Genomic DNA, 14671 nt, shown 5'->3' with positions numbered 1-14671 from the left:
ATTTTATATTTAATTGCACTTCTAATTATCGCATTTTTATTGTTATTGTATTTAATTGCACTTTTAATTATCGTACTTTTTAATTATCGCAAGTTTATTTTATCGCACTTTTATTATTCGCAATTTCATTATCGTTATTTACTTTACGCTTAAAATTAAGTCTTGTATTTATTTATTATTTTACATTTGGTTTTAACTGCGACTAAAGTTTTAAAATCGACAAACCGGTCATTAAACGGTAAAAACCCCCCTTTATAATAATAATATTACTTATATATATGTATTTGTATTTTTATAAAAGTAAACTAATATAGCGTTAAACTTTGTTTAAAGATTTCTCTGTGGAACGAACCGGACTTACTAAAAACTACACTACTGTACGATTAGGTACACTGCCTATAAGTGTTGTAGCAAGGTTTAAGTATATCCATTCTCTAAATAAATAAATATCTTGTGTAAAATTGTATCGTATTTAATAGTGTTTCGTTGTAAACTTCAATAGTATTTTATACCCCTTAGCTTTGACATCAGTTTTCAACCGTTGTTGAATTTGGATGATCTTCTCGGTAGTTTCTTGTATAATCTCCGGACCCGTAATCTGTCTATCCCCCACTTCACTCCAACAAATCGGAGACCTGCACTTTCTACCATAAAGTGCTTCAAACGGTGCCATCTCAATGCTTGAATGGTAGCTGTTGTTGTAGGAAAATTCTGCTAACGGTAGATGTCGATCCCAACTGTTTCCGAAATCAATAACACATGCTCGTAGCATGTCTTCAAGCGTTTGTATTGTCCTTTCGCTCTGCCCATCAGTTTGTGGATGATAGGCAGTACTCATGTCTAAATGAGTTCCTAATGCTTGCTGTAATGTCTGCCAGAATCTTGAAATAAATCTGCCATCCCTATCAGAGATAATAGAGATTGGTATTCCATGTCTGGAGACGACTTCCTTCAAATACAGTCGTGATAACTTCTCCATCTTGTCATCTTCTCTTATTGGCAGGAAGTGTGCTGATTTGGTGAGACGATCAACTATTACCCAAATAGTATCAAAACCACTTGCAGTCCTTGGCAATTTAGTGATGAAATCCATGGTAATGTTTTCCCATTTCCATTCCGGGATTTCGGGTTGTTGAAGTAGACCTGATGGTTTCTGATGCTAAGCTTTGACCTTAGAACACGTCAAATATTCTCCTACGTATTTAGCAACATCGGCTTTCATACCCGGCCACCAAAAATGTTTCTTGAGATCCTTGTACATCTTCCCCGTTCCAGGATGTATTGAGTATCTGGTTTTATGAGCTTCTCTAAGTACCATTTCTCTCATATCTCTAAATTTTGAAACCCAAATCCTTTCAGCCCTATACCGGGTTCCGTCTTCCCGAATATTAAGATGCTTCTCCGATCCTTTGGGTATTTCATCCTTTAAATTTCCCTCTTTTAAAACTCCTTGTTGTGCCTCCTTTATTTGAGTAGTAAGGTTATTATAAATCATTATATTCATAGATTTTACTCGAATGGGTTCTCTATCCTTCCTGCTCAAGGCATCGGCTACCACATTTGCCTTCCCCGGGTGGTAACGAATCTCAAAGTCGTAATCATTCAACAATTCAATCCACCTACGCTGCCTCATATTCAGTTGTTTCTGATTAAATATGTGTTGAAGACTTTTGTGGTCGGTATATATAATACTTTTGACCCCATATAAGTAGTGCCTCCAAGTCTTTAATGCAAAAACAACCGCGCCTAATTCCAAATCATGCGTCGTATAATTTTGTTCGTGAATCTTCAATTGTCTAGACACATAAGCAATCACCTTCGTTCGTTGCATTAATACACAACCGAGACCTTGCTTTGATGCGTCACAATAAATCACAAAATCATCATTCCCTTCAGGCAATGACAATATAGGTGCCGTAGTTAGCTTTTTCTTCAATAACTGAAACGCTTTCTCTTGTTCATCATTCCATTCAAATTTCTTCCCTTTATGCGTTAATGCAGTCAAGGGTTTTGCTATTCTGGAAAAGTCTTGGATGAACATTCTGTAGTAACCAGCTAGTCCTAAAAACTGGCGTATGTGTTTCGGAGTTTTCGGGGTTTTCCACTTTTCAACAGTTTCTATCTTTGCCGGATCCACCTTAATACCTTCTTTGTTCACTATGTGACCGAGGAATTGAACTTCTTCCAACCAAAATGCACACTTTGAAAACTTAGCGTACAATTCTTCCTTCCTCAATACTTCTAACACCTTTCTCAAATGTTCACTGTGTTCTTGGTCATTCTTTGAGTAAATAAGTATGTCATCAATGAAAACAATGACATACTTGTCAAGGTATGGTCCACACACTCGGTTCATAAGGTCCATGAACACAGCTGGTGCATTTGTTAAACCAAATGGCATGACCATAAACTCGTAATGACCATAACGTGTTCTGAAAGCAGTCTTTGGAATATCATCTTCTTTCACCCGCATTTGATGATACCCGGAACGTAAGTCAATCTTTGAATAAACAGACGAGCCTTGTAGTTGATCAAATAAGTCGTCGATTCTCGGTAGTGGGTAGCGGTTCTTGATGGTAAGTTTGTTCAACTCTCGGTAGTCGATACACAACCTAAATGTACCATCTTTCTTCTTGACAAATAAAACAGGAGCTCCCCACGGTGATGTGCTTTAATCGAATGAAACCACGCTCTAAAAGTTCTTGTAATTGGCTTTGCAGTTCTTTCATCTCGCTGGGTGCGAGTCTGTAAGGAGCACGAGCTATTGGTGCAGCTCCTGGTACAAGATCTATTTGAAATTCAACGAATCGATGTGGGGCTAATCCCGGTAATTCTTTCGGAAATACATCGGAAAATTCTTTTGCAATGGGAACATCATTGATGCTCTTTTTTTCAGTTTGTACTTTCTCGACGTGTGCTAGAACAGCATAGCAACCTTTTCTTATTAGTTTTTGTGCCTTCAAATTACTAATAAGATGTAGCTTCGTGTTGCCCTTTTATCCATACACCATTAAGGGTTTTCCTTTTTCTCGTATAATGCGAATTGCATTTTGTAACAAACGATCTCTGCTTTCACTTCTTTCAACCAGTCCATACCGATTATCACATCAAAACTCCCTAACTCTACTGGTATCAAATCAATCTTAAATGTTTCGTTAACCAGTTTAATTTCTCGATTCCGACATATGTTATCTGCTGAAATTAATTTACCATTTGCTAATTCGAGTAAAAATTTACTATCCAAAGGCGTCAATGGACAACTTAATTTAGCACAAAAATCTCTACTCATATAGCTTCTATCCGCACCCGAATCAAATAAAACGTAAGCAGATTTATTGTCAATAAGAAACGTACCCGTAATAAGCTCCGGGTCTTCCTGTGCCTCTGCCGCATTAATATTGAAAACTCTTCCGCGACCTTGTCCATTCGTGTTCTCCTGGTTCGGGCAATTTCTAATAATGTGGCCCGGTTTTCCACATTTATAACAAACTACATCGACATAACTTGCTCCGACACTACTTGCTCCACCATTACTCGTTCCGACACCATTTGTTCTTTTCGTTCTATTAACCCCTAGTCCGTAGACCTCACACTTCGCCGCGTTATGACCATTTCTTTTACACTTGTTCCAAAATTTGGTGCAGAACCCCGAGTGATACTTTTCACACCTTTGGCATAGCTGCTTCTGATTGTTGTTGTTGTTGTGGTTATTATTGTTGTTAGGATGATTGTTGTAGTTGCTGCTGTTGTTGTTGTTGTTGTTGTTGTTGTTGTTGTTGGGCCATTTGTTGTAGTTGCGATTGATGTTGCGATTGTTGGGATAATTGTTGCGATTATTGTTGTAATTGCTGTTGTTGTTGTATTGGTGATTCTTATCACCGTTTTCCTCCCACTTTCTTTTGACTTGCTTCACATTGGCCTCTTCAGCAGTCTGCTCTTTAATTCTTTCTTCAATCTGGTTCACTAGTTTGTGAGCCATTCTACATGCCTGTTGTATGGAGGCGGGCTCGTGTGAACTTATATCTTCTTGGATTCTTTCCGGTAATCCTTTCACAAACGCGTCGATCTTCTCTTCCTCATCTTCGAATGCTCCCGGACACAATAGGCACAATTCTGTGAATCGTCTTTCGTACGTGGTAATATCAAATCCTTGGGTTCGTAACCCTCTAAGTTCTGTCTTGAGCTTATTGACCTCGGTTCTGGGACGGTACTTCTCGTTCATCAAGTGCTTGAATGCTGACCACGGTAGTGCGTACGCATCGTCTTGTCCCACTTGCTCTAGATAGGTATTCCACCATGTTAACGCAGAACCTGTGAAGGTATGCGTAGCATACTTCACTTTGTCCTCTTCAATACACTTACTTATGGCAAACACCGATTCGACCTTCTCGGTCCACCGTTTCAATCCGATCGGTCCTTCGGTTCCATCAAATTCCAAAGGTTTGCAGGCAGTGAATTCTTTGTAGGTGCATCCTACACGATTTCCTGTACTGCTAGATCCAAGGTTATTGTTGGTATGTAGCGCAGCCTGTACTGCGGCTATGTTTGAAGCTAGAAAAGTACGGAATTCCTCTTCATTCATATTCACGGTGTGTCGAGTAGTCGGTGCCATTTCCTTCAAAATAGTCAAATGGAACAAGTTAATCATACAGAATATTAAGAGTAGTTAATAGTATTTTGTAGCATAATATGAACTCATTTATAAAAGCTTTTTCTTCATATTAGCGTTTTATAAGTTTAAATTCGGGTAGTACCTACCCGTTAAGTTCATACTTAGTAGCTAATATACAATTCAACTACTACAATTCTATATGAAAAACTGATTATAATAATATTTCGCGTTCAAACTTTTACACAATATTTTACAAACTTACAATACCGCTTATTTTACATATAGCATGAAATATAGCACACAATAAATTTGATACAAGATGGTTGTGAAGATAATTCTAGCTAGTACACAAGTCGTTCAGCAAAGGCAATAAAGACACGTAATTCATACGTCCAGAAACAAGTCATGCATTCTGGTTTTACTAGGATTACTTCCCATCCTTGGTCTTGTGGAACATAACCGTTATGGCCGTTGATAAGACAGCATGTTGTAACGTCGTCAAAGGGACGAGGGTTACGTTGTGATGACGAAGAGATTTCCGACCAAATTTAAACTTAATTCTTATTTAATTTTGACACGATAAGCAAAGTCTGTAATATTGAGTCTCAAAATTTTGAATTTGTTTTATGAAATCATTTGACTTCGACCATCTCCGACGATTCACGAACCATTATTTGTAAATAAATAAATATATATAAATAAGTAAATATAAATAATTATGCATAAGAATATTAATAAACTATTATATACAATACACAATTTGTTATAAATAAATATGTAAATTAATATAAGATATATTAATTTTTATTATAAAAGTGAATATATAAAGTATGTTATATATATATAAGTAATTTCGAAGTTATTTAGTAAACGACGGCAACGCTCAATTGTCATTTAGTTGATAAATAACGAGTTAAAAAGGAACATATGTGATTTTAAAATAAACGGTGATCCGAAAATGAGTTTTATAAATTGTAGGCTTATTAATAGTATAATTAGAAGTTACTTGTTAAAATTTAACATTTTTTATATTTTACCTAGGATAGGGCGTGGACAGTGAGTTAATTTTTGTTTAATAATTTATGATCAAATTTTATACCATAATGACCAAAATAAATAAATATAGTTAATTTAAAAATATGAAATTTTTCTGAAGACTTTTTATCAGCCACAAATTAACAACGGACCACAATATAATACTCCGTTATTTGATAAAATGACAAAGCTCCGGTGGCTATACTGTTTGCAATTCACACATTTAGTTAGTGATCAATATTATATTTAAATTATTATTTTATTATTTATCAATTGACAAAGTTACAGCTATTTATTTATATATATGTTTCTATCCCCTTTGTCCACAAGTATCCACAACCACTTGTATCCACAACCACTTGCTATTCCAAATTCTTGATCGATATAAACTAGCTCCTATTTGTTTTTCATGTCCAAAGATAGTCAAGACCATCACTATATATCATGTGATGCTCATGGTTGTCAACTACCAAGGACCATCCTAAACTATCACATATATATTTTTACTATCACATATATATAAACCATCATAAACTATCACATATATTTTTACTTGAACCTCTTTTACTCGTCAGACATTAACCAACTAACACAAATAACCATCGAATCACCACCTTGCTCGACTTTTCTATCTTGGATTCACCATCTACACCTCTACATAACCCGCCACCTTCACCATTCGGTTCACCACCACCGTGAGTTTCCACATCCGTTTCTCTCTATCATCTTTCTCTCTCTAAAATCGTAGTAACCAACACCACTATGAACCATCTTCTAACATCATGAACCATCATAGACCACACGCACCCATCACCATTTTTCTTTTCTTATTTCATACGTGAACCACCATCCTCCATCACCACCCATCGATCACCATTTTTTTTTCTTGTTTTCCTTTTTGTGAACCACACCCTCAATCTCCTACACCGCCACCTTGTTTGTCTCCAATTCTCGAGCACCCAAACAACAAAGTATATGCATGTTTCTGTTTGAACGAGAACCTCACCCCTCACTAAACCCATTTGATTTTGTATAACTCAACAAAATATATTATCAATTTATTGCTTCCTGACTCCTATTTCAGATACAAACCCAAACACACAACCCATTGATCATCAAACCTTTGAAACCATGTCACAATTGCATTGTATATATATATTTTTGTTTCTTATTATCGAACACCAAATCAAACGCCCCCCAAGATAAACACCCATAAAAAAAAACACAAACCCATCACCTTAAGCACATCATCATCGTCAACCTACTGCAGCCACCACCTTGGAACCACCTCCTGCCACAACCACAAACCACCGCCGTTATTTTATTTTTCTTTTGCCGCTACTTATTTAGTTTCCTGTTAATAAAAGATGGATATAGATGAAGAGGAACAGCGATGATGTCAATGATGAGAAGATAATGAGGATAAAGTTATAACCTGAGCTGTAAAGTTAAGCAAATGCTTCCCACTATCAAACGAATTAAAAATCATGGACGTATATATATATATATATATTTTTTTTTCTGGCAGTGGGCTGTCAAATGGGATGCTAGGTTTTAGTTTGGGCCATGGGTTTGATTTAAATATTGGGCTTGTGGAACTACTATGTTGGGCTGGAAGGATTTACGCATTTCAATTTTGGACTGCTTGTCAAAAACTGACCCAACAACGAACAAAAGGCGGGTTATATATATTAGAATCGGATAGTCTAACAGAAAAACCGAAGTGGATGGATGGTGAGGAGTGTTGGTGTTAAACGGGAGGTTGCGGGTTCGAGTCCCATTGTGGGCAATTCTTTTTAAGAAAGACTTTAAAAAAGGGTATACAATTTTACATTTTTATTTTCATTATTATTATTATTATTATTATTATTATTATTATTATTATTATTATTATTATTATTATTATTATTATTATTATTATTATTATTATTATTATTATTATTATTATTATTATAAATTTGTCATTTAAGGATTAGTTATCATTTATCATTAATATTATTATGGTTATAGTTATAATTAAGAATATACTTACTATAATTATCATAAATTTTTTTTTTTACTATTATTGTAAGTATGAAAATAACACAAACTATATTTAATAGTAGTCTTGGTATCAAATTATAATTATTAGTAGTATTACTATTACTATTAAGATTAACATAGTTATTACTAATAATTATATCATTATTGTTATTAATATGATTATCATAATTAGTATTTATCACTAAAACTGACATTATTATTATTATTATTATTATTATTATTATTATTATTATTATTATTATTATTATTATTATTATTATTATTATTATTATTATTATTATTACTATCATTATTATTAATATCCCTAACCTGGTAACATTACAACTAGTAACTTTTGGCAAACATGAGATATTTACATAAAAATATAATTATTACATAAGTATACTAATGCTACATAATATTACGTTTTAACTAATATAATATTATTTATATTGATATAATATTAGTTAACTTATATATCAAATAAGCATTATAATATATTATAAGTATTAATAAAGTATATATAAATATTGATCTTGATACATAACTAAATATACATGAAGTTGCTCGATTACGATCATATGTTTTAATATATATACAAATGATATAGGTTCGTGAATCCGAGGTCAACCCTATACTTGTTCAATGACGCCATATGTATTTTTACTACAAAATACAATAGGTGAGTTCATTTGATTCCCTTTTACTCTTTACATTTTCGGGACTGAGAATACATGCGCTACTTTTACAACTGCTTTATTAAATGCTTTTGAAATATATTTTGAACTGCGAATACATGAAATGCTTTTATCAATGTTTGACGAGATAGACACAAGCAAAACATTTCTCGAATGAATTATTATGCAGACAGAAGTTCTGTGGATTATTATTGAATTAGTTGGACGTTATAATTGCCACTAATTGTTGTGAATACTTCCCCTGATTATTATTGCTTGGTAACCTAAGAATTGGGGAACATCACTAATTTTGAGAATTAGTGCACGCCTAATTGACGCGAATCCTAAAGGTAGCTACCGGGTTTAACACCCCCACCCAGAATGTTCACTAGACGGAAGGGCTAGTGGGCGTGGTGTTTAGTACTTCGAAGTTTATATGATTATTATACAGACGAGATGTTCTGTTTTGGGGATATTATTATGCGCATTATATGTTAAGGTCGGTTACCAAGCCAAGCAATGAAAAGTGAATGTTATGTATCGAGAGAATGATTTTATACACAGATTATGTGTATGTTATTTTTTGTGCACAGGATATGTGTACGATTACTAAGATTTATGAAAGATGATTTCGTACACGAGAAAGGTGTACTGTATTTAAAAGATATCGCATGTACATTACAGGTGGGTATAGGATTCGGTCCCATTTGTACCATGCAGCATTTAAATCTTGTGGTCTATCAAAATGATAAATTTTATTGTTTTATGATAAACTTATGAACTCACCAACCTTTTGGTTGACACTTGAAAGCATGTTTATTCTCAGGTATGAAAGAAACCTTCCGCTGTGCATTTGTTCATATTACATGTAGTCGTTCATGGCATATTGAAGTCAGAACCTCGCAATGGGACCAACTGTTGAAGACTTCGTCCAGATGGATTAGGACGGGTCACTACATACGTAATGTCCAACAGTCCCGTAACATTCTAAAAACCTCATTTCTTACCCCAATTACCGACTCTGTCACTTGTGGGAACGTTTTGTTTAATAGTTGTAGCCCGATGTTCTTGTTCTCACTTTGGTGATACGCGAACATTACTAATCCGTAAGCATAACATGCTTCTTTATGTTGCATGTTAGCCACTTTTTCTAAATCACGAAGTCCAATATTCGGATATATTGAGTCAAAATAATTTCTTAACCCATTGCGTAAAATAGCATTTGGGTTCCCCGCAATATATGCGTCAAAGTAAACACATCGTAACTTATGGATTTCCCAATGTGATATCCCCCATCTTTCGAACGAAAGCCATTTATAAACCAAGGCATTCTTGGAACGTTCTTCGAATGTCTTACAAACTGATCTCGCCTTAAATAGTTGTGCCGAAGAATTCTGACCGACTCTAGACAAGATTTCATCAATCATGTCTCCGGGTAGGTCTCTTAAAATATTGGGTTGTCTATCCATTTTGTGTTTTTATACTGTAAAATAGACAAGAGTTAGATTCATAAAAAAAATACTTATTAATACAAGCAATTTTTACATATATCATAAAGCATAAGCACACTATATTACATATATTACACCACACGAATACAACTATCTTATTCCGACTCGCTTGTTTCTTCTTCTTCGGTTTTGGTTCGTTTTGCCAAGTTTCTAGGGATATATGATGTTCCCCTAATACGAGCCGTCGTTTTCCACATTGGTTTAGAAAAACCTGGTGGTTTAGAGGTTCCCGGGTCATTGTTACAACTTAAGGACTTCAGGGGTTGACGATACATATAAAGTTCATCGGGGTTGGAATTAGATTTCTCTATTTTTATGCCCTTTCCCTTATTATTTTCTTTTGCCTTTTTAAATTCAGTTGGGGTAATTTCTATAACATCATCTGAATTCTCGTCGGAATCCGATTCATCGGAGAATTGGTAATCCTTCCAATATTTTGCTTCCTTGGCGGAAACACCATTGACCATAATTAACCTTGGTCGGTTGGTTGAGGATTTTCTTTTACTTAACCGTTTTATTATTTCCCCCACCGGTTCTATTTCTTCATCCGGTTCCGATTCTTCTTCCGGTTCCGACTCTTCTTCCGGTTCCTCTTCGGGAACTTGTGAATCAGTCCACGAATCTTTCCAATTTACATTTGACTCTTCATTATTATTAGGTGAGTCAATGGGAATTGTTCTAGAGGTAGACATCTATCACATAATATCAAACGCGTTAAGAGATTAATATATCACATAATATTCACATGTTAAAAATATATAGTTTCCAACAAAATTTATTAAGCAATCATTTTTCAAGTAAACACGGTCGAAGTCCAGACTCACTAATGCATCCTAACAAACTCGATAAGACACACTAATGCAAAATTCTGGTTCTCTAAGACCAACGCTCGGATACCAACTGAAATGCCCCGAATTTATTGATTAAAAACGTTCCATATTAATTGATTTCGTTGCGAGGTTTTGACCTCTATATGAGACGTTTTTCAAAGACTGCGTTCATTTTAAAACAAACCATAACCTTTATTTCATCAATAAAGGTTTAAAAAGCTTTACGTAGATTATCAAATAATGATAATCTAAAATATCCTGTTTACACACGACCATTACATAATGGTTTACAATACAAATATGTTACAACAAAATAAGTTTCTTGAATGCAGTTTTTACACAATATCATACAAGCATGGACTCCAAATCTCGTCCTTATTTAAGTATGAGACAGCGGAAGCTCTTAATAATCACCTGAGAATAAACATGCTTAAAACGTCAACAAAAATGTTGGTGAGTTATAGGTTTAACCTATATATATCAAATCATAATAATAGACCACAAGATTTCATATTTCAATACACATCCCATACATAGAGATAAAAATCATTCATATGGTGAACACCTGGTAACCGACATTAACAAGATGCATATATAAGAATATCCCCATCATTCTGGGACACCCTTCGGATATGATATAAATTTCGAAGTACTAAAGCATCCGGTACTTTGGATGGGGTTTGTTAGGCCCAATAGATCTATCTTTAGGATTCGCGTCAATTAGGGTGTCTGTTCCCTAATTCTTAGATTACCAGACTTAATAAAAAAGGGGCATATTCGATTTTGATAATTCAACCATAGAATGTAGTTTCATGTACTTGTGTCTATTTTGTAAATCATTTATAAAACCTGCATGTATTCTCATCCCAAAAATATTAGATTTTAAAAGTGGGACTATAACTCACTTTTACAGATTTTTACTTCGTCAGGAAGTAAGACTTGGCCACTGGTTGATTCACGAACCTATAACAATATATACATATATATCAAAGTATGTTCAAAATATATTTACAACACTTTTAATATATTTTGATGTTTTAAGTTTATTAAGTCAGCTGTCCTCGTTAGTAACCTACAACTAGTTGTCCACAGTTTGATGTACAGAAATAAATCGATAAATATTATCTTGAATCAATCCACGACCCAGTGTATACGTATCTCAGTATTGATCACAACTCAAACTATATATATTTTGGAATCAACCTCAACCCTGTATAGCTAACTCCAACATTCACATATAGAGTGTCTATGGTTGTTCCGAAATATATATAGATGTGTCGACATGATAGGTCGAAACATTGTATACGTGTCTATGGTATCTCAAGATTACATAATATACAATACAAGTTGATTAAGTTATGGTTGAAATAGATTTGTTACCAATTTTCACGTAGCTAAAATGAGAAAAATTATCCAATCTTGTTTTACCCATAACTTCTTAATTTTAAATCCGTTTTGAGTGAATCAAATTGCAATGGTTTCATATTGAACTCTATTTTATGAATCTAAACAGAAAAAGTATAGGTTTATAGTCGGAAAAATAAGTTACAAGTTGTTTTTGTAAAGGTAGTCATTTCAGTCGAAAGAACGACGTCTAGATGACCATTTTAGAAAACATACTTCCACTTTGAGTTTAACCATAATTTTTGGATATAGTTTCATGTTCATAATAAAAATCATTTTATCAGAATAACAACTTTTAAATCAAAGTTTATCATAGTTTTTAATTAACTAACCCAAAACAGCCCGCGGTGTTACTACGACGGCGTAAATCCGGTTTTACGGTGTTTTTCGTGTTTCCAGGTTTTAAATCATTAAGTTAGCATATCATATAGATATAGAACATGTGTTTAGTTGATTTTAAAAGTCAAGTTAGAAGGATTAACTTTTGTTTGCGAACAAGTTTAGAATTAACTAAACTATGTTCTAGTGATTACAAGTTTAAACCTTCGAATAAGATAGCTTTATATGTATGAATTGAATGATGTTATGAACATCATTACTACCTTAAGTTCCTTGGATAAACCTACTAGAAAATAGAAAAATGGATCTAGCTTCAACGGATCCTTGGATGGCTCGAAGTTCTTGAAGCAGAATCATGACACGAAAACAAGTTCAAGTAAGATCATCACTTGAAATAAGATTGTTATAGTTATAGAAATTGAACCAAAGTTTGAATATGATTATTACCTTGTATTAGAATGATAACCTAATGTAAGAAACAAAGATTTCTTGAGGTTGGATGATCACCTTACAAGATTGGAAGTGAGCTAGCAAACTTGAAAGTATTCTTGATTTTATGTAACTAGAACTTGTAGAATATATGAAGAACACTTAGAACTTGAAGATAGAACTTGAGAGAGATCAATTAGATGAAGAAAATTGAAGAATGAAAGTGTTTGTAGGTATTTTTGGTCGTTGGTGTATGGATTAGATATAAAGGATATGTAATTTTGTTTTCATGTAAATAAGTCATGAATGATTACTCATATTTTTGTAATTTTATGAGATATTTCATGCTAGTTGCCAAATGATGGTTCCCACATGTGTTAAGTGACTCACATGGGCTACTAAGAGCTGATCATTGGAGTGTATATACCAATAGTACATACATCTACAAGCTGTGTATTGTACGAGTACGAATACGGGTGCATACGAGTAGAATTGTTGATGAAACTGAACGAGGATGTAATTGTAAGCATTTTTGTTAAGTAGAAGTATTTTGATAAGTGTATTGAAGTCTTTCAAAAGTGTATAAATACATATTAAAACACTACATGTAAATACATTTTAACTGAGTCGTTAAGTCATCGTTAGTCGTTACATGTAAGTGTTGTTTTGAAACCTTTAGGTTAACGATCTTGTTAAATATTGTTAACCCAATGTTTATAATATCAAATGAGATTTTAAATTATTATATTATCATGATATTATCATGTATGAATATCTCTTAATATGATATATATACATTAAATGTCTTTACAACGATAATCGTTACATATATGTCTCGTTTAAAAATTATTAAGTTAGTAGTCTTGTTTTTACATATGTAGTTCATTGTTAATATACTTAATGATATATTTACTTATCATAGTATCATGTTAACTATATATATATATATATCCATATATATGTCATCATATAGTTTTTACAAGTTTTAACGTTCGTGAATCACCGGTCAAATTGGGTGGTCAATTGTCTATATGAAACATATTTCAATTAATCAAGTCTTAACAAGTTTGATTGCTTAACATGTTGGAACCATTTAATCATGTAAATATCAATCTCAATTAATATATATACACATGGAAAAGTTCGGGTCACTACAGGTGTGGTGGTTTTGAGTGGTCCCTTGCGATTTTTTTGAACACAAGATCGTTAGTTCTAGTATTTTTCTTTTTTTCTTTCTTCGCAGATAAACGTTTCTTTTTTTCGATAGATCGAATCTCAGCTAGAGTAGGATTGGAGATAACATTGTCATCGGGTATATTAGGAGATTCGTGTTCGAGTTCGGAGAAGTGATCACTGTTGGCGAGATTAATATGAGAACTTTCGATAACAACCGCATCCAGCTCATTACAGGTGCCTTCTAGATTAGCGTTATTGGGCTTGGCTACGTTGTTTTGTTGGGTTATTATGTTGGGTTCCATATGAGGTGGAGTTTGGATAGGAGAGCTTGTTGGGCTTGACACATGTTCATGAAAAATGAAATTTGGCTCGTTGGAGTTCAAGGATTGCAAGTTGTTCATGATCTGAATTGGGCTTATAGGGATGGTTGGGGAAGTGGGTTCAGTTGGTTGGTTGATGGTGGGATCAGAAGGTATGATGGGTGTATCTTGAACATTATGTGGTGTATTTTGAGTAAATGATTTTGGGGAAGGTAGGCTGTCATCTATAGCATCAGTTTCAGAGACATGATCGAAATCCGAGGTGATATTATGTTCATTGCGACCATGCCTGATAGGTTCAGGATTCGAGTCAGAA

The sequence above is a fragment of the Rutidosis leptorrhynchoides genome, chromosome 2, assembly GCF_046630445.1.
Source record: "Rutidosis leptorrhynchoides isolate AG116_Rl617_1_P2 chromosome 2, CSIRO_AGI_Rlap_v1, whole genome shotgun sequence".
NCBI classification, from domain to species: Eukaryota; Viridiplantae; Streptophyta; class Magnoliopsida; order Asterales; family Asteraceae; genus Rutidosis; species Rutidosis leptorrhynchoides.
This window is presented reverse-complemented; position numbering follows the sequence as displayed.